Source organism: Lonchura striata, chromosome 1 (genome assembly GCF_046129695.1).
Source record: "Lonchura striata isolate bLonStr1 chromosome 1, bLonStr1.mat, whole genome shotgun sequence".
Lineage (NCBI taxonomy): Eukaryota > Metazoa > Chordata > Aves > Passeriformes > Estrildidae > Lonchura > Lonchura striata.
Window position 1 is genome coordinate 99,762,304 of NC_134603.1, and position 22,386 is coordinate 99,784,689.

Genomic DNA, 22,386 nt, shown 5'->3' on the forward strand with positions numbered 1-22,386 from the left:
CAGGAAACCAAGCACTCCATAGTTTACAGTCCCATAAAAACAAGCATAGGGTTTTCATAATAGAAGAATATAAATGTAAACATGAGAGCATATTATTAGTTCTATTTCTTCTCTTCTCCCATCAGAGAGCAATGCTATTAAAGTTGACTGAAACAGAATTTTTAAAGTAATTGGAAGTGGCTTTCAAAAAAAATTAAGCCAAAATTAAGGTCAAAAAAGCTAATAATAAAAAAAAAAATCTAGAGGAATAAACATGGTATTGTTGTTTCAATGCTTTACTTGTTTTTCTACTCTAAAATATTTTAATATTAATGTTTTATTTAACTAGAAAAATCTCAATCATCTACATACCTCCTATGCATGAACATCTAGTAAAATCTATCTGTGAATTCACTAGAACTAACTGGTTTGATCAGGTCAAACTATTTAATAGCACTGTTTATTCTCTCAATATTGCTACATTTCTATTATTTAGATAGCTATCTTGTAATTCATCACTATGGCAAAGCCAAACTCTGAGATAAAACTAACCCTTGTGTGTTTTAATGAATAACAACATGCTAAAATCTTCTTTCTTGACCTCTTTTTTTATCTGCACTTTCATTCTTTCCTGCCTATCATGATGACTAGGAACATAATTAAGTAGCAAGTCTGGGAAAATTATCTGCCTTGGCATATTGGCATAATGGATCATAGTCTTTCCAGAACTCTGGGACCTAGAGGACAGGATTTGTCTCACCTTCCATAAGCATTCAGAAGCTAGGCAAAGAGTTGAGTTTCTCAGCAGGGTTCCCTCCATCGTCAGTGAGAGAAAGAAAAAAATCCAGATGAGGTTGCTTAGCAACTTGAATTTTCTTCAAATAGCTATCTTAAAATGGGATTAATTTTCCTCTGGAGACCTCCTTCTCCTTCCACTGATTATCCATGAAATAACTTCAAGTGGCTGTCTAACTTCTGGACCAGTAAAAGAGGTGGAATTAATTTCATCTCAAGATCCAATTACAGCACAATCAGAGTTCTGGTTGTGCTTCAAGGACTGTAGCAGAAGTGAACTTGAATATTACTACACAGAGGGTGAAGAATTTAATCTAGATAACCTTAAGTAAAAAGAATATATATTTCCCAAACTGGGGAAGTACAATAACATGTGCTGAGAAGATTTAGCATTGTTTTGCAGCCATAAAAAGAGCAATGCAGAAGAAGTCTGGGAATACTCTGAACCAACAGACTAAGATCATAGTTAATAGATCCCAATTTAAAAAGAATGAAAGCCAATTCATTCTGGTTTGGTTTCATCCTTTACCTTCAAGTATCAAGTGCAAAACATCACCTCACAGAGCTTTGTTTCATTTAAAAAAAATGTACTGCTCCTGCTTTTTACTGTGTTTGAAACCAGCTTCTTCTTCAATGTTAGAAGAAAACAACTCTCCTCCCCCTATTTTCAGTAGCTCTTCACAACTGTCAAATGTCACACACTTTGAGCAAAGAACTTAGGCATCAAGCTTATGAAGAAATGACAGTTAAATAGCAGTTTGTCTCGATCAATTTTTGAATGCACATACAAAGCTCCTAAAGACTCTAGCTATGGAATTAAGAGTGGAAATTTCATGTGGAGCTAAAGTGCTTTCTAACTGTTACTGAGCAAGTCACAAATATTGCAGTATTTATTTTCAGAAGTATTCACAGTGACTATGATGAGCAGGTGACATTTACACTGCAGAACACTTTACTTGTGTCTCCTCTGAACCACAAGCATTTCTACTGTTGCCCTGAAACAGTTGGGTAGGTAGCTAATCATTCTGTGTGTGTATCTACACTTGCATGAGGCTGGGAGAAGTTTTGGATCAATGTGTCTGATCCAAGATGCAGGCTTTGCTGTGGCCCATTTGAGACATGCTTCTATAAGAAGAAAGGTAGAGAGGTTTATGTTTGCCCATGTAAATGACACAGTTTCTAAAAGGCTTTGTTTATATGCTTCTTTTCTGTAGAAGGTACCCAAACACTTATAGACTTGGTCTTCTCTTCTGTAAGCAGTGCACAGGGAGGATCTCTCTGTGCTGAAATGTCTGTTCCTTTGTACTGGCCAGGATAATTTCATATTTTTATCAATATTTAGCAGTAATGAGAATTTGTTGTTGTTGTTGTTGAAATTGGATTCAGGTTATCCTAATCAAATTATTGCCTTAACTTTATTTCTTGTATCAAAAAAATATATAACTTCTTTATTTCACTTCTGCAGGTTAAGTAAATTTGTTTCACAAGAACACTTTGAGAAAGTGTGTTGCTGTTGCAAGTGAATGAATAATTACTGTAGAAAGGCCAAGAAATTTTCCATTCAATGTGATTTTTCAAATTTCTTGGAAATAAGTCTTATCCCCATGCATAACAGTTTCCAAATATTCACAGAATAAGACACAAAGGATATCTAGATAAAGTCAATCAAAACAAATTAAATAATTTTGAAAGACTTAATTCCATGCAGGAATCATATGGTCACAGTTTTGTCCCCAAAGCAAGGATAAAGAAAATAAGCAAAAAAGCAACCAAGATTTGTCAATATTTTCTGCAAACTTGTATTTCCAAGAAAAAAAATCTGTATTAAAGGTCATGACCAGGAGTAGTTATCCATGTAAAAAGTCTTTATATAAGACTGAAAAATAATTTTGATTAATAAGTAAGTCAGTTTATAAAAGAATTGTGACCAGAAATTCAGCTTGACACTCATATTTCATGTACCTTGCTTTATTTTCACTTTCTCCTCATGTACCTTCCATCTAATATTTGTCAATTTTAGTTTCTTATACTGCCGTTTACTTTTTGTGCACATAATGAATTGTTCTTCTATGATAATTTTGGTACATTGATAGAGAATCTAAACAGTTCAATTTTTATAGATAGTTAGATTGGGTTTATGTACTTTCAAAATCTTCACCAGCTTTAAACTGATTAAATGCTTGGAAAACATGAAGGCTTTGCTGCTATAAAATCTGGCCTGATGTTTTACAACTTCAGTTCAGCAGAACCTAACCTAGATTTATCTGATTTAAATATTTCAAAACAGCATATCTGCAGACTGGGGGAAAAAAGCAAGACTGATCAATACCATTGATTTATGGATGACAAAAAAAAATGGAACTACTAGGGATTTCTAAGAATTTTTTTTATACATTTAACCCACAAAATCAAGTTAATTATGATATTAGTCTTGAATCTTGACTTACTGAGATAAACAAACTTTCTCATGAAAATAAATGGAGAAGAGGTGCATGTAGGTAAATATGCATCTGCATGGCAAATAAATCCAATCATTTTGTGCCAACTATCTAAACAAATTATTGGGTTTTTAAAAAGCTAGGGGAAAAAGAATCAAATTTGGGGATTTAATTTACCTTAAAATCCTGCAAAGAGAATATACTTATTAGGCTATACAACTGCTTATTGCACATGTTCTTAACTAAAGCTTTTAGTACTCTGTTTCTCAAATCAGAAGCACAAGTAACCCTGGAGATATCTTAGCCTAATCCAATGACCTGTGCGACACTGGATTGTTTTATACATATGTTTTAACTTCTTATTTTTTAAAAACAGCTCAGAGTTTATCAATGTGTAATTGTTCTTACCATGTTTTGGGCTGGCTATGGGTTCCTTCCCACATACATGCCTTCCCTCCTCTCATGTCTTTTTTGGGAACTTGAAGTCATACACAGAAATATAACTCCCCTTTAAATAAGACACCCTGTGTCTTATGGTTGTTCCTTGCATAATTTTATCAAAGAAAGAGTCTCAATTATTGTAAATTGAGAAAATTATTCTCTCTCTTATGTTCTATCCTTTGGCTATTATATACATAGGCTGGGGGAAGCCAAAATCTCATTCTTGTCAGGTCTGATTTAGCAATAGTTGGGAGGAAATTGTAAAAGCAGAAGAATGGTGAGGAGGATGGTAGTTTTGCTCAAGTGACCTTGCAAATGGGAATGCCAAAGCCTAGAGAATAACAGTGTGGGAAACTTCACATATTACGCCTACTGCTGTTTGTCCTCTGTCTGTTTTGAGAAGAATCTCTGTGTGGAGATGATGTAGGAGTTTTGAGAGACTCAAAGGCACTCTCACAGACATTCTTGAGTTCCTGTCTTGAGAGAGAGAAGATTAAAGCTGAGGAGACCTCAGCATGGTGGTAAACCACACATGCACAGGCCCTTGATAAATGTGTGCAAACAGGTTCACTGTTCATTAAGATGAACTGAGCATGATGGTGTCTGCGTTCCCACTTGGATGTCCCCATCCAGGTGATTCAGGATCATCTAGTTACTAAGCAAAGAAATAAATTTACTCTTTGTATTTCAGCTGTCATTCTGGTTGTTCCAGCTGCCTGTCTATGTTGACTCACACAGTAATGTTCCTACAATCTTTTTAAGTCATACACTGGATCGTTTTTTTTAACAAATGGATCATTTAAAGACTTTCATGGAAAAATAGCAGAAAGCTGGGAGAAAATCAGAAAAGGAAGCTAATAGCATTCTTCTGAATTGATTGACTAATTGAAAATAGAGATTTTTTAAGTTTAGCTTTTCAACTAGTGGTAATTATTCAATCCAGTTTCTTTATGTTTCATAGTCTTAAATTCTCTGGTGAAAATTAGCAGAGCTGAAGTTACAAAACTGTTGGTGTTATTCTTATGAATCTCTGGAAGCCTTTATTTGTCTATATGTTTCTTGATTGTTCTATTTTATTCAGCACTGTTCTTTTTTGACATCACATAGTCTCTTATTTGAGAAAGATTAAATACATATCTAAGATTTCTATCAATGGAAAAAACTCATATTGAAGTGGTATAATTAAGAGAAGTTTTTACTGCCAAACTGCAGGCCAGGTTTTCCTTACAGATCCTAGGACATGTGGGAACAGAGATTTGTGAAAACTTGTGTCTGCCTTGGCTTGTCAGAAGTATCAGAAGAGATGAAATAGCAGTCCCACCAGCAGACCTAGACATCATATTCTGACTACATATAGATGGAAAAACTTAGTGATAAAAATAGATCATTACTTTCCCCTTCTGACGTTTTATTTGCATTTAGTTCTTTTTAAACAAGTTAAGTGTAAATATGTCAGGAAAAGAAAAACTTATGGGGAAAAGTGATTGAACTCAGAATGATTTAACATGGCAACCAGCCCAACTCCGTGTGCACTTCTGAGTGATCTTAGCCTCTGTGAAACAAGGAAATGTTTAGAATTTCAATGAAGATTAGGTATGTAATCACTGCTTCCTACTTCCCATGGATGCTAGCAGACAAATCTTTGTGAAGGTAAAGAAGGAAAGACAAATAGGGGTGAAAAGAGACCTGACTCCAAGAGACTTCATAAAATATGAAACTGAAGTACAGCCTGTCTTGCAGTACAAGCATTCCTGCCTTTTCCTTTTGGTGCACTTTCTGCTTTTCCATCTTTTTCCACTGCCCACTCTTTTTCAGAAGGAGAAATTTGTATTCCTCCCCTATATGGAGTAGCCTTCTGCATGTTAGAGCACAGCCTTAGATTTCCACCCATCTCTCCCTATTTGCTGTCACACCTACACTTTTTTTTCCTTTTTGGCCTACTTTTGATACATATTCCACTTGCAGTGTATATTGCAAAACTTTTTATCCCCATCATGCAACACTATTTGCATTAGAAATGCTCCTTTTTTAATGTAAATGTATAGCATATAATTTCAATATTTCCTCCCTATAGTAGTTACTGTGCTGTATACAAAACAATGAGAAAGAGATATGAGAGAGCAGGATTTAGGTTGTCTAATATAAATAAAATTTTGTGTTTTACTACAAACTTGTAGATGACATCAACATCAAATGGAGTAATTTCCATTTATCTGAGAGTTCTATGACTAGTATTGAGCAGAGTTATGCCCACCTTTAAACAGGGGCCAGTTCCCCATATGCCACTGAATAAGCTCAAGAAAATATTATGAAAAGATACTTTGTTCATCTTTGCAGTTTCAGGAATTCCTTCATACCTGGATGGTCTCCTAATATTGATTAGAGTAGCCACAATGTTCCCGAACAGAAGCCAAAAGAGTGAAAAAAGTCAGCACAATGAAAAAAAAGTAGACCCATTACTCATGCCTTTTTATCATCCAGACATCTTCCTATTAAGAAAATAACTTTTAGGATCTGCAAGATTTAAATCTGCACTGGGACCTTAAGACATCAGAAATATATACTTGTCAAGAGCTTTTCTTTTTAGACTCCCATATTTACTGGGGCAAAAATGATGCTAAGTATTTTTTCCCAGTAGTTCCCTTGCTGAAGTGAACCCACTGTGGAATGAAAATACTAATTAGAACTTTGCTTTATGTGTTGTGTTTTACCTGAACTATAGTAATTGATTTTGTTCTGGATCTGGATTTAGCTTTCTGGTATTTCAATATTAGACCCAATTCTGCACTCTGTACCATGTATGCAAATGTTGCTTTCATGGATATGTAGCATTCGGAGAAGACCTAGTTTGTTCAGACCCCAATTTAATTGCCACTTAATTTGATGGAAAAGCTCTGACTGGTGTCTGTGAATTTCATCAATACCTTAATAATTTCAAATGGGACCTAATGGTAAATTAGTTCTCACTAGGTGCAGTGCGCTGTGAATGTGAGTCTGGTGAGCTCATCAATGATAGTACTAAAGCTAAAAAACCCCTCAGATTTCTCACCTGGCTATTTGATGTGAATCTTTTTGTTATAATACAGTTTCAGCACCAGATTAAACCTATATCTTTTTTCACCCCAACTACTGAAAGCACAGCCCTAATAAAATTTCATAACTACAAACTAGACTCACTATTCATCTTTCTAAGAAAGAAAGTATTGGTACTAAATTAATTATGCTACAAGACAACTACACCTTGCAGCATTTCCTGCTATTCTATTGGTGCTCACAATAGCTGTCATCAGGGTTTGTCAGTACAGAAAGTAATGGCGACCATTTTCTAGAAGTTCCATCACAAATGTTTAACTTATGTCATTGACTTAGCACCAGGAATCCAGAAAAAAAGCACAAATAGAAAAAAAAAAATAACTTAGCATAGTCAGTGTTCTTATTTTAGTAAACAATGTTGTGCTTTAATAGAAAATGATAGCTCAAGCAAACCACAATATTCTGCAATATTGAATATCTGGTGTCATAGTAGTGAGCAGTGATTACTTGTACTCAAACAGGCTGCCCCAGAAACCAGGAAATTCATTATTGTTGCTGGCAAAAGTATTTATTTCTGTGAATGACTTGAACATTATTAGTCACAATTCCCAAAACAACCCTTGCAACTTCATATTATGTTCACTTTCAGGTACAGTGACAAGCCCATCATTATCAATAGCTGTAAGTGACACTAGAGCTGTAAACCTATTGAGCACACACACCTTGCTTTCTTTCACCTTAAAATCATTTGTCACCGTAGTAGCATTAGAGGATAATTTTACATTCTCCAGTGTGTATTGCACACCAATGACACTGTGTTGCTAGTATAGATATTTAGAGTAATTTGGTTTTTTCCATATAATTCACATGTTAGGGTATACCTTTACCCCTGCTATTAAAACCGACCAAACTGAGCTGGTAACGTGAGTCTCTGTATTTAAACCTCAGTTAATAAGAGGGTCCTTAACAAAGCCCTCCTCTCTGAACCCTCCCACTGCATTCTGTTGCAAATCACTGTTTGGCTGGCAAAGCCGCCGTGCTGTCCCCCCCCCCCAGCCCCAAACCTTCTCACGCTGAGCACTGCGGCTCTATCAGCAGCAGCATCTCCTTGCAAGGGACGTTTCTTATTAATCAGGGGCGCTGAATGGAAACCAATCAGACTGAGAGTCCCTTTGGCTTCTGCTCGCTGCCTGCCTGACTTAAAAGTGATGCCGGGAGAGAGGGAGCCCTGGTGAGGCTCCAGCGTTCCGCGCTGGAGACGCGGTGCCGCGCAGAAGGCAGGAGGCAGGCGGAGAGGCAGCGCTGCACGGACAGAGCCGGGCTCGCACAGACAGCCTGGGTGAGTACATCAACTTTCTGTAGCATCAAAACTGCCGACAGCACAAGAGCAGACGCTTTCTTTAGGAGTGTCTAAAACGTTGGAGATGCCTTACAGATACTTTTTAGGGAAGGGGGAGTGGAGGGGCAGTGTCAGCAGGATACTTTGGGGATATTTTTCTTACAGGGTTCAAAAAAACCCCAACCCATTAAATTGCTGAAACCCAAACTTCTGATACTGTATATGTGATAAATACTTGTGTGCATTAAAATATTAATAATGCACATGCTCTCTGGCAATACTGTTAGATATTATTCAGTTTTTCCTGCCATATAGGAGTAACAATATAGCCTAACTTTCATGTAGGATGCTTTTTCACCTGTCCAGATAGACGCTACTCCTGTTCTCTTTTTTTTTTTTTTTTTTTCTACATATGTGTTTGTCAATAAATCTAATAAAAACAACTCTGGTTAAGAAGGATGAAAAAATAGGAGGTCTTTACTAAGAATGAAGTACTAATGCTTTTTTGATTTTCTTTACTGAAAGTAGCGAAATTGGTGGTATTTTTTTATATGTGTTACAGGGGGAAGTGCAGCTCTGGGTTCAGAAATATTGAGAGATGAGGGAGATGTCTCTTTGGATATCTGTAGCAGAAAGTCAAAGTCAACAGGCTTAAAGTACAATAATGCTTTCCAGAAGTCCTTCTAAACTACTTTGTCAGCTTAATATATATATTCAGAGAGTCCCACAGAAAGCAAGGCAGAAAGCATAAAAGGTCATACTGACCACTTGACTCTAAAATAACCAGCAGAAAACAATTGCCTGTTTACATGCAAGAAACATGCTGTCACATCCATTCAATTTCACTGTATGAGCTTCAAAGAAAGAATGATGTATATGAATTAGAAGGAAATTGATATCCCTTGCTGTTGTAAGGCAATAAGCATACAGCAGACCTTGTCACAAGACTTAAGTCATAGTTCAGAAAATAGAATAGTATTTTCTTAAAATACTTTCCATTTTCAGTAGAAAAATTTACAACCAATATATGAGTCTTGTTCTGATTAAAGGGATTAAAGTGATAAAACTTAATATTTTACTGAAACCACAGCAGGATTATAGTTCATTGCTCAGTACTACACTAGCTACTCATGCTAAAGATAAAAATGGATAAAAAGGCAAGTGTAATACTTGCACTAGTTTTGGAGATGAGATCAAAAGGTTTGTTTAATAATATTGGTAATAGTGATACGAATTGCTAATGACATATCTTTAAAAATAATTGTCTCCAAGTAATTCTCCATATCCAAAATGATAATTTTATTCCAAAAACTGAGTGAATAAATTAATTATTTGGAAGACTTGTGTTATAATTTGTCTATGACTATTAAGACATTTATTAGTGAATTATGTTAAATGCTAAAAAAGGCATATTGCTATCTATATGTCAATCTGACAGACAAAATATATTGTCCTGTCATTTGTATTTCACTGTGTAATAATGTAAATACAAGAGAAAATTAAATATGTTTACAGCTAGTGTGATTTTGTAATAACACAAATATAAAACATTATACAATCAAAGGTATGTGAAATAAATAATTCTTGGTTTAGGCTTTTCTAAGTTGGTAAACAATTTTAAATGGATAAATGTAACTGTATCAGTACTACTACTACTTGTACCTAAAAGAGTTGCCAAGTCTTTTTAAACTTGATTGAGTGGATTCTAGAATCAAAGTTCTTCATGTGTTTATTGTGTGAACTAAGTAGAATTTTTAATTTCAGACATTTACTTATAGCCATTATTGTAGAATGTTATGCTTTGTGTGTAACTGGTACATCTCACCTAAACACAAAAAGAAGTTTGGTGATGCAATTTGTAGAGAAAATGTGGGGGCAAACATCTTTGACGTATGTTTTGTACAGCTCCATGTTAAAATTGCTTGAAGCTTTCAGAATTTTCATGCTTTTCTGCAGAAGTTACCATTCTGAAAAGGTTGTCTTCCTCTCCAGACAGCAGCCCATGTACAGGGATTTTTGGTCTTCTCTCACCTGGCTGTTGCTCCACAAGGATGCTGATTTCAGCAGCAGTTGCATGGTACGGGCAGAGACTCCCTCTCATCATGAGATCAGCCAATAACGATGATTTCACTCCCTGATCTATCCACCAAACAAAATGTAATAACTGAAATCCACTAGTTTAAATGTCATCACCCACAACGCTGCTGAAAGGACCTTACAACTTAATTCTGACATTCACTTATCTCTGGCATCAGTCCATGGTTTCTGAATCTGCACAACATGGGTTGCAGGGAATCTACTGGCAGAAGCGTTTGAGAAGCAGAGCCAGAAAGTAACAGGACTTAAAATTTTCTCAGAGGATGAGTTTGTTCAGGAGATGTATATGAAAACTGGGGTGTGCAAGCTAGACTACAAGACAATAGTGATATATAAATGTATGTGTTTCTTTCATGCAGTCTGAGCTACTTAACTCCAGAAGGTAACTGGAGCAAAAACCTAGAGAAAAATGCATCTCCCACACATATCAGAATGCCTTCAGAATTTTTTAAGGCTTGCAGCAGGTGTTATATTCAAATGCTATCTGGAGAAGCACTATTTTAACATGAATAGAGATGCACAAGTAAAAGCTGCCTGCATTCTCTATGTGAATAAGAGAGTTTAAGAAAATAATTTATAGGAATAAATCCAAAATTTTGCTAAAGGTGGTAGGAGGAGAGGGAAAATAAAGCAAAAGGAAATGAACAAAATAAATTTTTGCAAAAGCAGTCAGAGTGATTTCGCTTCTTGCCTTTTAAACACATAAGATATTGTAAATGGTAAAAATGAAGCTATGGGAATGGTAAAAAGCAAGTTATTTTCCTGACTTGCAGTGACTGATCCTGATAAAAAATACCCCAGTGGCATTGAGGACTACTTGGTGAGCATGACTGAACAGGAGAGGCATACCTTGATCAAATCATACTGTGTCTGCAGCACAAAATCCTAGCAAAAATGAGACTTGGTTACTTCTGGGAAAACGTTACTAGCTTCATGAAAAGGGAAAAATACTGGATGCACACTGCAGCTCAGAAGAAGGCTCAAAATATTTTAGAAAAAATGATTTTTTAATACAGAGTATGTAATTTTATTATAGTAATGTCAGGAAGTAAAGTATATTGTTTATAATGTCTCTTCTGCAATCTTGGGAAGATTACAAAAGGACACGGGTGTCATTGTTGCCCCAATACGCACACAGTGTATCCCATACACACACAGTGCCACACAGAGACTTGACTTGGTCTCTGTTACAGAGTAGCTCCATGTCAGAGATAAAATGTGGCCTCCACTTTCACAGTAGTCTAATTGCTCTGTATGATTATATCAATGTTAAAAAAAAAAAAAAAAAAATTCTTGAATACTTAAATAACAGCATCAATAGCCACAAATGTTTCTCAGAAAAATGTATTTCTGCAACTACAAAATGGAATGCTTTAAGCGGTGTCCAGTGCATTCCTTTTCTAGTAAAATGCAAACTTCTACAATCAAGTTTCACACCTTTTAGCAGTATGTGTAATAGCAATATCAAGACAGCATCACTTTAGATTATCTTTCCCTATCTCAGAAAAACATAGTTTTCATATTATCTCCTGATAAGGAAATGTCAAGGTTTAGGCAAGCACAAATTTTATAGATGCTAGATGGTCTTCAGGTTGCATTGTCCTCAAAGGCTGTATTTGAGAGAAAGACCACCTTCATGGAAATTCTGATTGTAATGATATGGCAATTTTGGGCCATGCATGTTGGTTCTAAAGGATTCCACTTTCTAAAAAATACTGACATTTTGCCATTGTATATAAGAATGTTGAGAAAGATCTCCTAAAGCATTTGTTACACCCAAGAAGAGATTCTGTGCAATGGAAAAAAATTGTGGATAATGCATTTGTATTTGGGGATGGAAACAGTAGGCCCTCCCATAGTTTTAAACAAATTACACAACAGCTTTCAGAAAGAGAGTATCTGAATTTGCATATTTTAGTAGTTCAATTGAAGTCAATTAATGATGTATATAAGTCTTCTGGCAATATATACAGGCATAATTATATTTAACCATTACTTTCAAAAAAAAAATCTATTATATTGATAATCAGTGGTGCACAACCAATCAGTGGTTGACATTTATACTTCAACATGTTTTAAAAAAAATTCAATAAAACACCAAGTTGTATAAAAAGTGTTCAATAAAGGAAATTTAAAAATATAATGATCTAAAAAAACTCAGCTTAAGATCTTACTAAAATAATTGGATTTTATTTCCTTTGTACTCCATCATTCAATATTTGCTCCTAAGGAGATGAAGAGGCAAAGCAAAAATGGGCTGAGTTGGGCATAAGTGTGAAGTTAATCCCATTACTTCTGTTTTGAAAGAAAAATAGACACAGAACAAGTGAAATTTAGCATTTTAAAATCTAATAGTTATAAGTTCTTTATGATTTGAAGGTTTCAGTAATCTAATCAAATCTGATTTGAACAGATAAAAATAGCCCCAGTTTATGAACAGAACTCTTTTATATCTATACAAATACATACACCTTCATACACGTATACATACATCTAGAGACATAAACCCAAGCATAACTCATGCAAATGCTAGAGAAAAAAACCCACAATATTTGTAGAAAGCAATATATTACAATGGGTTTGCTTAAGTTTATAGTGCTGTATTATGGCTGAATTTTTCTTCTTACTTTGTTGTTTATTACAATACTTTCACATGGTTTGCATTTTTTTTGTCATTATATTCCATACTAGTGGATTTAAATATCAAGCTTTTTAGTGGCATGCTATTGGAAAAATTTTCTTTATTCTTAAGTCAGAAATGCTGGTTACGGGTAATCTCATGGAAATCATTTTGCCTGTGTAGCAAAAGTAAAAAAAAAAATAAGGAAAACATACTTATTTCAAAAGGAAATTCTTGTAGTTGTTTAAACTATTTGTCAGGAGAGCTGTTTGTGCTTGTGCTGCATTCCAGAACCTGTATTCAGACTGGGTAACATTTTGCAATAAGACTGGTCCCACTGAAACCAGTGAAATTACTTTTGTGCATTTCCCTTACCCCAAGTAAAAATGAGTGCTGAATCTGTGTTCTTATAATGATTCTATCTGATAAAAAAAAAAAAAAAAAAATTCTACTTTCCTCAGAGTAAACATAAAAATAAATTACAGAAAATATTTTCCCATTTCCTGGAAGATTTGCAGTAATCCTTACATTTGTTTTCCAGATATAAAAGGTAATTTCATCACTAATTAGAATTCAGACTCATAGGAAAAATGGATTTCAATGTAAAAAAAAAATGTAGTCTCTTTATTCCTTCCTGTTATCTGCAATCCATGGATTTCCTGCACTTGAGCTTGATCTTGCTCTTAATGGTTTCAAATTTGTGTTATATATGACTTCTTTCCTAGTCAAGACAGCTATCTGGTTGGATTTACATCTTTTCTAGAGTAAGATAATAAGTAAAATCCTTTGTGTTTTAAATGAAATTGATTTCTTCCAGTTCCTTCATAGAGATAGAACAAGGCTGAATGTAATTGCTCTTTGGTTAGTGGTAGTAATACTTGTAGTAGCATCAAGGCTGAAAACATATACATTGGCTGAAGTACTGATTTAGTGATATTTTTATTACATTTGTCACAAGCTTCTGGTACTGCCTGCTCTTCCAGTTATTGTCTTCTTCAAAAATCTACTCATGGTATCAAACCATCCCTGCAGTAAGGAAAACAACTTTCAAATAAAAAATGTGTTGTGTTTAATGTACCTATAATCTCTTTTAAAGGCAATTAAAGAAAAGGAACTCTCAAAATGTTCCTCAAGAAGTTTCATAACTGCTCTCAGCTATCACTGGCCAAAAAAATCTACTTGTTGAGAATCTTTCCCTGAAGATTTCATTCAGGAAAGGGAAAAAACCACCATTTAGCTCAAAAAGGGGGAGTGAATTAGGAAGTTGCTAGACTGCACCCCAGACTGAAGTTTTTGCCAAAAAAAAAAAAAATAAAAGATGCTTATCCATACTGAAAGGTTGACTCTGAGATAATGATTTAGGAACATGCCTAGTGTTGCACATTCAAAAACGTAAATGTGAGCAGTGGTAGAATGAAAGATTTAGCGCTTCTGACAATGATACTCTAATAATTTATTTGCCATTTGAATTTATGCTTAGGAAATTCACACTTACATTTCCAAACAAATTTTCCTAACACATCCCTACAACTGAGATCCACATCATTTAGAAAATACAGGATACAGAAAAAAAAATATTGATGCAAAGAATACACTTCTCAAACACACAAAGGCCCTCTATGGTTTTTCTACCTCAAATGTGTTGAGATTATTGTTCATAGCACTCCAAAACCAAAAGCCTACACACTGAATAGTTTTTTAATTACTTTATGTTTGCAAAGCAGTAATATGATTACATAGAGACCTGCACTGTTATATTGAGACGTAGGACCGTGGTTCCCTTGATTACTCAAGAGATATACTATGTAATGTCTAGCAATACTTAAATGCTGATTTCAAAGGAATATACAGCTGAAGATTTGCTAACAATTGCATACAAGAACAAATGGTTCCTGTGTAGTTCATGTACTGGTCTGTGTGCATGTGCTACTGGTGTGTGTATCATACTAGGAATAGAACATATTCATAGTTTGACTGTTGATTAGAACTAAAATTAGTCTTAATGATTAACTAGTACAGGATTCAAGTTCCTGGTCTCATGACTTAAAATTAATCTCAGCTTGTATTTAAAAAGTATTTACTATTTTTTAACTGGCATTATTATATAAACTCAAGATAAAGTGATATTTTTCTGCAAATGAAACAGTATGGGCAGTTTGAAACAGTAGCTTTGTCTTAGGCATCTGACTGAGAACTTTTCTAAGATTTACATGTGGGGGCCTCAAATAATAAAAATGCGGGGCAGAAACATGCATTGAGTAACCTAGGGTAATTGTTAAAAACATGTCTAGAGCTACTAGAAAAAACCTTGCCAACCTGGTTGAAAGCATCTCTAGTTCTCCGGAGAAGGAAGAAAAAGATGGGAGGGAGGAAGGAAGGAAGGAAGCAAGGAAGGAAGGAAGGAAGGAAGGAAGGAAGGAAGGAAGGAAGGAAGGCTTCCTCTCCTAGAAGAATGGATTCAAAAGCTGACACAGCATAAACATTTCTGGATTACTTATTTTGAGATAATTTAAAATGCAATACTGTGGGTAGCTACAATAAAAATAGGACCAAAATGATTGTTGTAGTTTATGTCATTTCTTCACAAATAGTATCAGAATCAATAATTTTTCAGACTGAAAATGAAAACTGAAAAAAATAGATACTTTAGAGGAACATAAATGAGGGGACATTGTGGTAGAATGGAAAAATAAATGAGTCACATTAATTTTCTGCTTTCTTCACCTCTAGTTAATTAGCACTAATTAAACTTCATGCTAGTCAACCTGTGGGTTTAGTAGAAAATTTTAAAAATCATGAAATTCCATTGCCTGTGGTGAAGACTTACATGTATTTGTGTATATATGAATCTATATCTGCATCTGTGTTGCTGTAGTTTTGTCATGAGAGACAGAGGTTAGATTAAAAGATCTAGGGATCTAGATATACTTATAAGTCTCTATATATCTACATATATACTTACAAATGTCTGTGTAAATATAGCTCTAATGTGTAGACTTTTAATTTTTAATTTTTTTTATGCACACAACATGTCTGCTATGAAAGTCATGCATATACTTGCATTGTAAGATTTCCAGAGCTATATTATCTAATTATTAACAGCTAAAGCAATATCCTTATGTGCTGAATTAAGAAGGTCTTTCAGGTCCAGTTTTTACTCTATAATACCACCCCTAGAGTGGTAAATATCAGAAAAACACAGAAAAACATCCACTTTGTCTATACCGTCATTCCAGAATTATAGAATGGTTTGGGTTAGAAAGGAACTTCAAATTTCAACCCTCCTGCCATGGGCAGGGGCACCTTCCTCCAGGTTGCTCAAAGACCAGGCCTTGAACTTTTCTAATGATGGAATATCCACATATTCTCTGGGTAACCTATTCAGTGTCTCGATACCTTTGCTGTAAAATATATTCCTCCTCATGTCCAACCAAATTTTTAATCTCCCAGTACTCTAAAGTCCTAGTCAGCAGAGCTGTTCTCAATATCTGAATCCCACAATCTGCTGAGGATTGCCTCAGTCCAGGTACAGCACCTTGGACTTGGCTTTGTTGAACTTCATGAGATTTGCATAAGCACGTTCCTTAAGTCTTTTAAAGTCCCTCTGGATGGTGTCACTTCACTTGGGTGTATCAACTGCACCACACAGCTTGGTGCCATCTGCAAATGTGCTAAGTGTGCAGTCTTTCTCACTGTCTGTGTAGTTTAAAAAGGCATTAAATACTATTGGCCCCAGTAGAGACCTTTGAGGTACATCGTTTATGGGCTTCCACTTGGACACAGCCATTGACTGTAAATCTTTGAATGAGGACAACCATCCAATTCTTTCTCAGTGTAACAGTCTAACCACCAAACCTGCATGCCTCCAATTGAGAAGCATGACTGTTGTGGGGGATCATATCAAAGGCTTTACAGAAGTCCAGGCACATGATATTGGGAGGTACCTTTTCCACTGATACAATCAAGTCTATCAATGAAGGCCATGAGGTCAGGCAGCGTTTGCCCTTGGTAAAGCCATGCTTGCTGTCCTTGCCTTCCATATGCTTTAATATATTTTGCAGGATGATCTGTTTCATAATCATACCAGGTACAGAGATGAAACTGATGGGCCAGTAGTTCTCAGGATCCTCCAGCAAATCAACCTCAATTTCTTCTTTCAAGATTTCCAAAAAATAATTCGACTTCAACAGATTTGTTTTGAGGCCAGAATTCCATGAAAGAGGAACTTTTGACTAAATCACATTAATAGAATTACATGGCATGACTAAATGGTAACTTTCAGTGACTCACTTTAATACCCATGCACTTTGTATCTCAGAAAAATATTGACAAAATTTGCACCTTCACAAAATTTAAGCAACTATTTTGACATAGAGTTGTAAGCTTCCACTCCTGTTTCTTGCCTCAATGAGCAAATGTTCAGGAAACCTGCAATCTTTTTGCTACAATGGAATTTTTTGAATTCTTCATCCTTACTCTATGGTCATCTAAACAATCAGCCCCAAGGTAAACAATACCTCTGTTAACTTTAATTTTAATGCCCTTCACAATGAAAATAAAAGTTGTCTTCTTATTTCTACTTTGCTTAATTGGTCCTGAAGTTTATTTTTATTGCGATAATTGAAAACTCAAATAATGTGAGCATGCTCCTTTTAAACAGAAATTTACATCCCAGTGACCACTATCAAGTATCTGAAGAAAAGGAAGGACAAGGAAAACATAGACATATTCCTTGGTTTTTTGCAGATAATCTGTAGTGATTAACTCTAAGGCATACTGAAGGAAGCATGAGGTTTCCAGCATTGCCACAGAGCATACAAAATGTCTTTTTCTATTTACAAAAAAGACAATGGAAGATGTTAAGATTTGAAGATAAAGTAGTCATATGACAAAGTCATCACCTCCATCTAAAAGCAATTATTTTCTGAGGTGTGGTTGCCAAACAGCAGCACCAATCCCACTTAGGAAATAAGAATTTTTATTTGCCCTGAAATATAATGGTGTTCATTATATTTCATCCTTGAAGGCAGCATGTTTTGTAACTTTTTTCCTCAAAAAATGGAATAATGTCATATGGTATGTTAGAAAGTTGAGACTAGAAATTAAATTATCTTAATGAATCTTAATACTTCACCAACCATATTCTTTAATGCCAGGAATGGATGTTAAAACTTCTTGGTTATCTCACTGAGAATTTAAAAAGTATTTGTCAATGTTCACTTATTTTACTGTCTACAGTCCTCTGAAATTACATGCAAAGGATATTTCAACACAGTCATTGTACAAAACCTCAATATTTAAAGGCAGAAACATCTATGTGCTCTCTTTAGATTATATGTATGTGTGTATATATATGTATGTACCTATAGGCATAAATAAAGTGTAATTAAGAATTTGAAGTTGTAGCTCTTATTTGTGAGAGTCATGTACATTATAATTTAATTGAGTTCATCTGGTAGTGATCAGGAGTACCACAAGATCCCAGCAGAAATTTAATATGTGTGAAGCCAGTTACAAATATTATTACCTGCCAGAATGGCAGCAGTATCATAACACTTCCAACATTTATCTCTTTTCATACCCTTCCCTAGGGTGTAGCTTTTCAGCCGTCTTGCACAACCAGCAACAGGTCTCTCTGTGTTTCTACTGTTGTTTGAGCTATTGAGTTTTTTGGGGTCAAACGTATTTGTTGATTTGAAGAGGAAATGGTTCAGAGGTATCTGGGTGATCCTCAACCGAAGTGAGGAAATAGAGAGTGGAGCCCTCCTCTAAAGGATGATCTTTCAGCAAAAAAAAAACCCCTATGTTCTGGAGAACAAACTGGTTTATCAGGTACAAGAAAATATGCTTCCCCCTCTTCCAAGTCTCCCTGGCTTGTCCAAAAGAATTAATGCCATCATCCTGTTTGTCTTAACAATTTATTGATATTGAAACAGGGGAAGAAGGGTAAGAGTAGTTACTATAGAAAAGGGTAAGAGTAATTACTGACATCTGTATTCCATCATTAGGAGAGCTCCAGAAAAGGAAGAGGACTGGGCTAAGCATAGGATCCCACCTGGCCTAAGTACATGCATCCATATCACTATGTCCATAGCTTGCCATGGTATTAGAGCAGTCATCAATAAGGCGAGTTATATACTCCTCTATCACATTTATTCCCAATGATAGTGACTATTTGGCAAAAATTATAACTAATAACTACTAGAAATATTGTCAATATTTTTGCATTCCCTCGACATGGAAAATACAGTCAATTATTATTTGTATATTAGACACTGAACCCAGCTCTAGTAGAACAACACAGCATTACCTAGATGTATAGGGATAAACTAATTTAAGTGGTTCTTACCCTGTGAGTCTGCAAACTTCTCAGGAGCCTGTTTCTAAGAGAACTACACAAAAAAAATGTAGTCCAATTATAAACAGCTTGAAATTTGTCATACAGAATTGCACTTTCCTGACAGTAAATATTTATAGTATCTGTAATCTGTAGGAATCAAAAAGGAACAATTTAGAACCATATGTGTCTACTGCATTTTCAACAGATTAGAGGTTTATAAAAAAAGAAATGTGGCCTAAGAAATCTTGTTTTTGTTAGACCATAGACTGCAAAAAAAAAAAAAAAAAAAAAAGGAAGAGATTATAAAAGAACAGGGAGAGGAGAATTTTTTTTATTCATATTTTTGCTGGGATTTTGATATCACTAAGAAATCCAAAGGACAAGAGAATAATGAGGAAAGCACAGACAGTGCACTTTTGAAAACAAGACATTTAAACCCTTCTAATTTTAATATGAAGCTATTAAAAAGTTCCAAACCTTGCATGGATATAATCTTGCATTGTTAAAATTTACATTTTGCCTTTGACTCCACCTTTGATAATAATAACCAAATGATTTTACTTTTGATGTCCTGTTAATTTACAGGTACAATGGAAGAGTGTAAACAATCATAGCTTATTGTTCAGAAAAAATATACACTGGCTTGAACAACACATTTTTTGATTGGGCTCAGCCAAAAATATTGCATTTAAATCCTGAATTAAGAAATACTAGAACATGAGAAAACTATACAAATAATATGAGGACATCACATGCTTTGTCTTTATAACAACATGGTTCTGTCTCATGGATCTGAAAGAATATAGCTGTTTTATTAGAGATCAGACAAATTAGTATTCCAGTGGTGACCCTCAGAAATTGCCAATTACAATTGTCAGTAATTACACCAAAGTATTTCAAAGTGTTCTATGACAGCAATCAAGTATAAGCTTCAGATAAACAACAGAAGTGCACATAGTTCTGATGGAAAGCTCATCATGGTCTTGTTGAATATTCCCATGGACATCAGTAACATTTAGATCCAATCTTGATAAAGGGAGGAAATGTTGTCACAGTCATTAAAAGGCCAAGCAAAGGACTTGAAAGCTGCAAAGAGACAGAAAGGGCAGAAGGCACTGCACAGATGAGCCCCAGCTTATTCAGAGCAGCTGAAGTTCCTGACCTCCACCAAGCTCCAAAACCTGGGCAATAGCAATAGGTGGGAAATGGTCAACGTGGTTGTGCAATCAGGACTAATGTTAAACTATTACAAATTTTCCTTTCCAGTCTCTTCACATCCTTCCCTCTGCATAGGGATTGGTATGTGCACAGAATCTTATGTCATGTTTGTGTGCATAAAATGTGAGTAGATAGATAACATTAAATTACAAAGCCAATTAGAAATATTATGTGAACAGAACTATTTGGATTTTTTTAAATGTATTCTCTTCTGCACAGAAGTCATCGGTATTCAAGCAAACAAGTGGAAAAAATCCATGTTGCTTTCAAGGTAAATGTCAGACAAAACAGTATTGCAAAATGCCAACAGATAGTGATTTCTGATACAGCGGAGGATAAAGTTAGATGGAAATACAGATATTATAAAGAGGCTTCTTTTTGCTTAGGCTGGCAGAGAAAGGGAACATATTTCTTGTTCAGTTACCAAAATGAGACTGAAATACAATTTTAATATAATTTAAATTAGATAAATATATTACAGTAAACATAATGTTTATAGAAGTACTACATTCTTTTATTAAAATAAAATAATAGATTGAAGAAAATTGTTATACATGAGTACTGCAGAACAAGAAAAATAGACAAATTATACACAGGGCTAAAAATCTTTGATTTAAAAATTAAAGCTCAAATGTATACATTAGTAATGTGTTGAAGAAGCCATGACTTTAGAAAGTATTAGAATGTGTATATTTCAAAGAAAATTTCATAAAAAGGTAGAGACAGAGGGAAAGTAGAAAAACCATAGAAATGCAACAGAAACCTAACTTAAGCCATTGTAGATACCAGAATGTTTTTACTGATTTAGACAGCTAGGAAGAAAGTTCTAAAATGTCCTTCAGACACTAAAAGAGAGAAAAATATGAGCAGTATTATGCACGTGTAGGCAGAACAAATGCAGTACATGTAGGTAAGAGAAAGAAAAAAACAAAACACCCCTACAAAGATTAATTGGTTATTGAAATAATGTCCTGTGTAAGTGATGAAGCAAAAAAGAATGGAAATAAAGAGCACCTTACCATGTTTAACCTTTAAATGCATACCAAAATAGAGATCTACTGAAATAAATATGTTAGAAAAATGCAGAATACTTTGGCTTTCAGAAAGAAAATGTAAAATTATAATTTTATACATCATAGAAAAATCACTAGAAATTGGGAATTCCAATTATGAAGTCACTACCTAAATTCTTATTAAGGCCACTTTTTAGTGTAGGTGTAGATAAAACCTGCATTAGAATCAGGTGATAATTAAGTAATCTTAGTTCACTGCATGACAGAGGACCTATATCATTAACACAAGACAATAGATTGAAAGTATTAATGTTATTGACTTGGTTATGGAGTATTCAAAGTAGGTCTGATGATACATAAAAGAACTTCATTGTCATAATCAAAGTAAACATGAACATATATTTAAATGCCAAGAAGGAAAACAAAAAGTGAAAATATGGCTAGAGTAAGAACTTTTAATTACATTCACAATGATCACATCCAAATGAGGAAAGTTTATACATAATATAATTTTCAATGTATTTTTTTTTATAATTTCAAGACATTCAAGTTTAACCTCAAGTTCATAATTTTCTTCATGAAGACTTAATGATTTATTTTATGGTATGAAATTATCTGCTTTACAAGATTACTCACTTTCATTATTGCAGAAGTGGGAGAGGAGTCCAATATGGAAATTAAGATGAAGTATTTAATTTTTGTATTAGATATAACTAAAGAGGTTTGGTTGTTTCATGTTTCATGTCACGATAGAAATGACAAAGCGGAAAGCTGTTTTCATATTATGAGGCAATACAATAAAAGCTCATAAAATATCAATAGTAAAATTGAAAACTTTTACCTAAATTTTAAAATATACCAACTAAAGAATTTTTCTTTCATGGGAAATTTGAAAAAAAATACTGGTAATAAGAGTAAATTATGGTGAATGCCTAATTTTGTTAAATTCTTAACAAATAATAACTTGATGAAGATTAATAACTTCTCATTTTTGTAAGTTTTGAGTTCAAGTATGTTGCTGGAGCAAATTACCTGGAGGCCAAGTCACAAGCTTTTACATCAAGGTGCATCAA

The 22,386-nt window shown here is 34.6% G+C and overlaps 1 protein-coding gene across 1 annotated transcript in view; it reads left to right on the top strand.

Moving 5' to 3' along the window:
* The first annotated feature begins 7,694 nt into the window (after positions 1 to 7,694).
* The window catches only part of CDH9 (cadherin 9), a 95,493-nt gene continuing 80,801 nt past the window's right edge, over positions 7,695 to 22,386 (top strand). The window contains exon 1 of the mRNA XM_021552327.3: positions 7,695 to 8,025. The gene's annotated coding sequence lies outside the window, so the exon portion shown is untranslated. The remainder of the gene's footprint in view (positions 8,026 to 22,386) is intronic.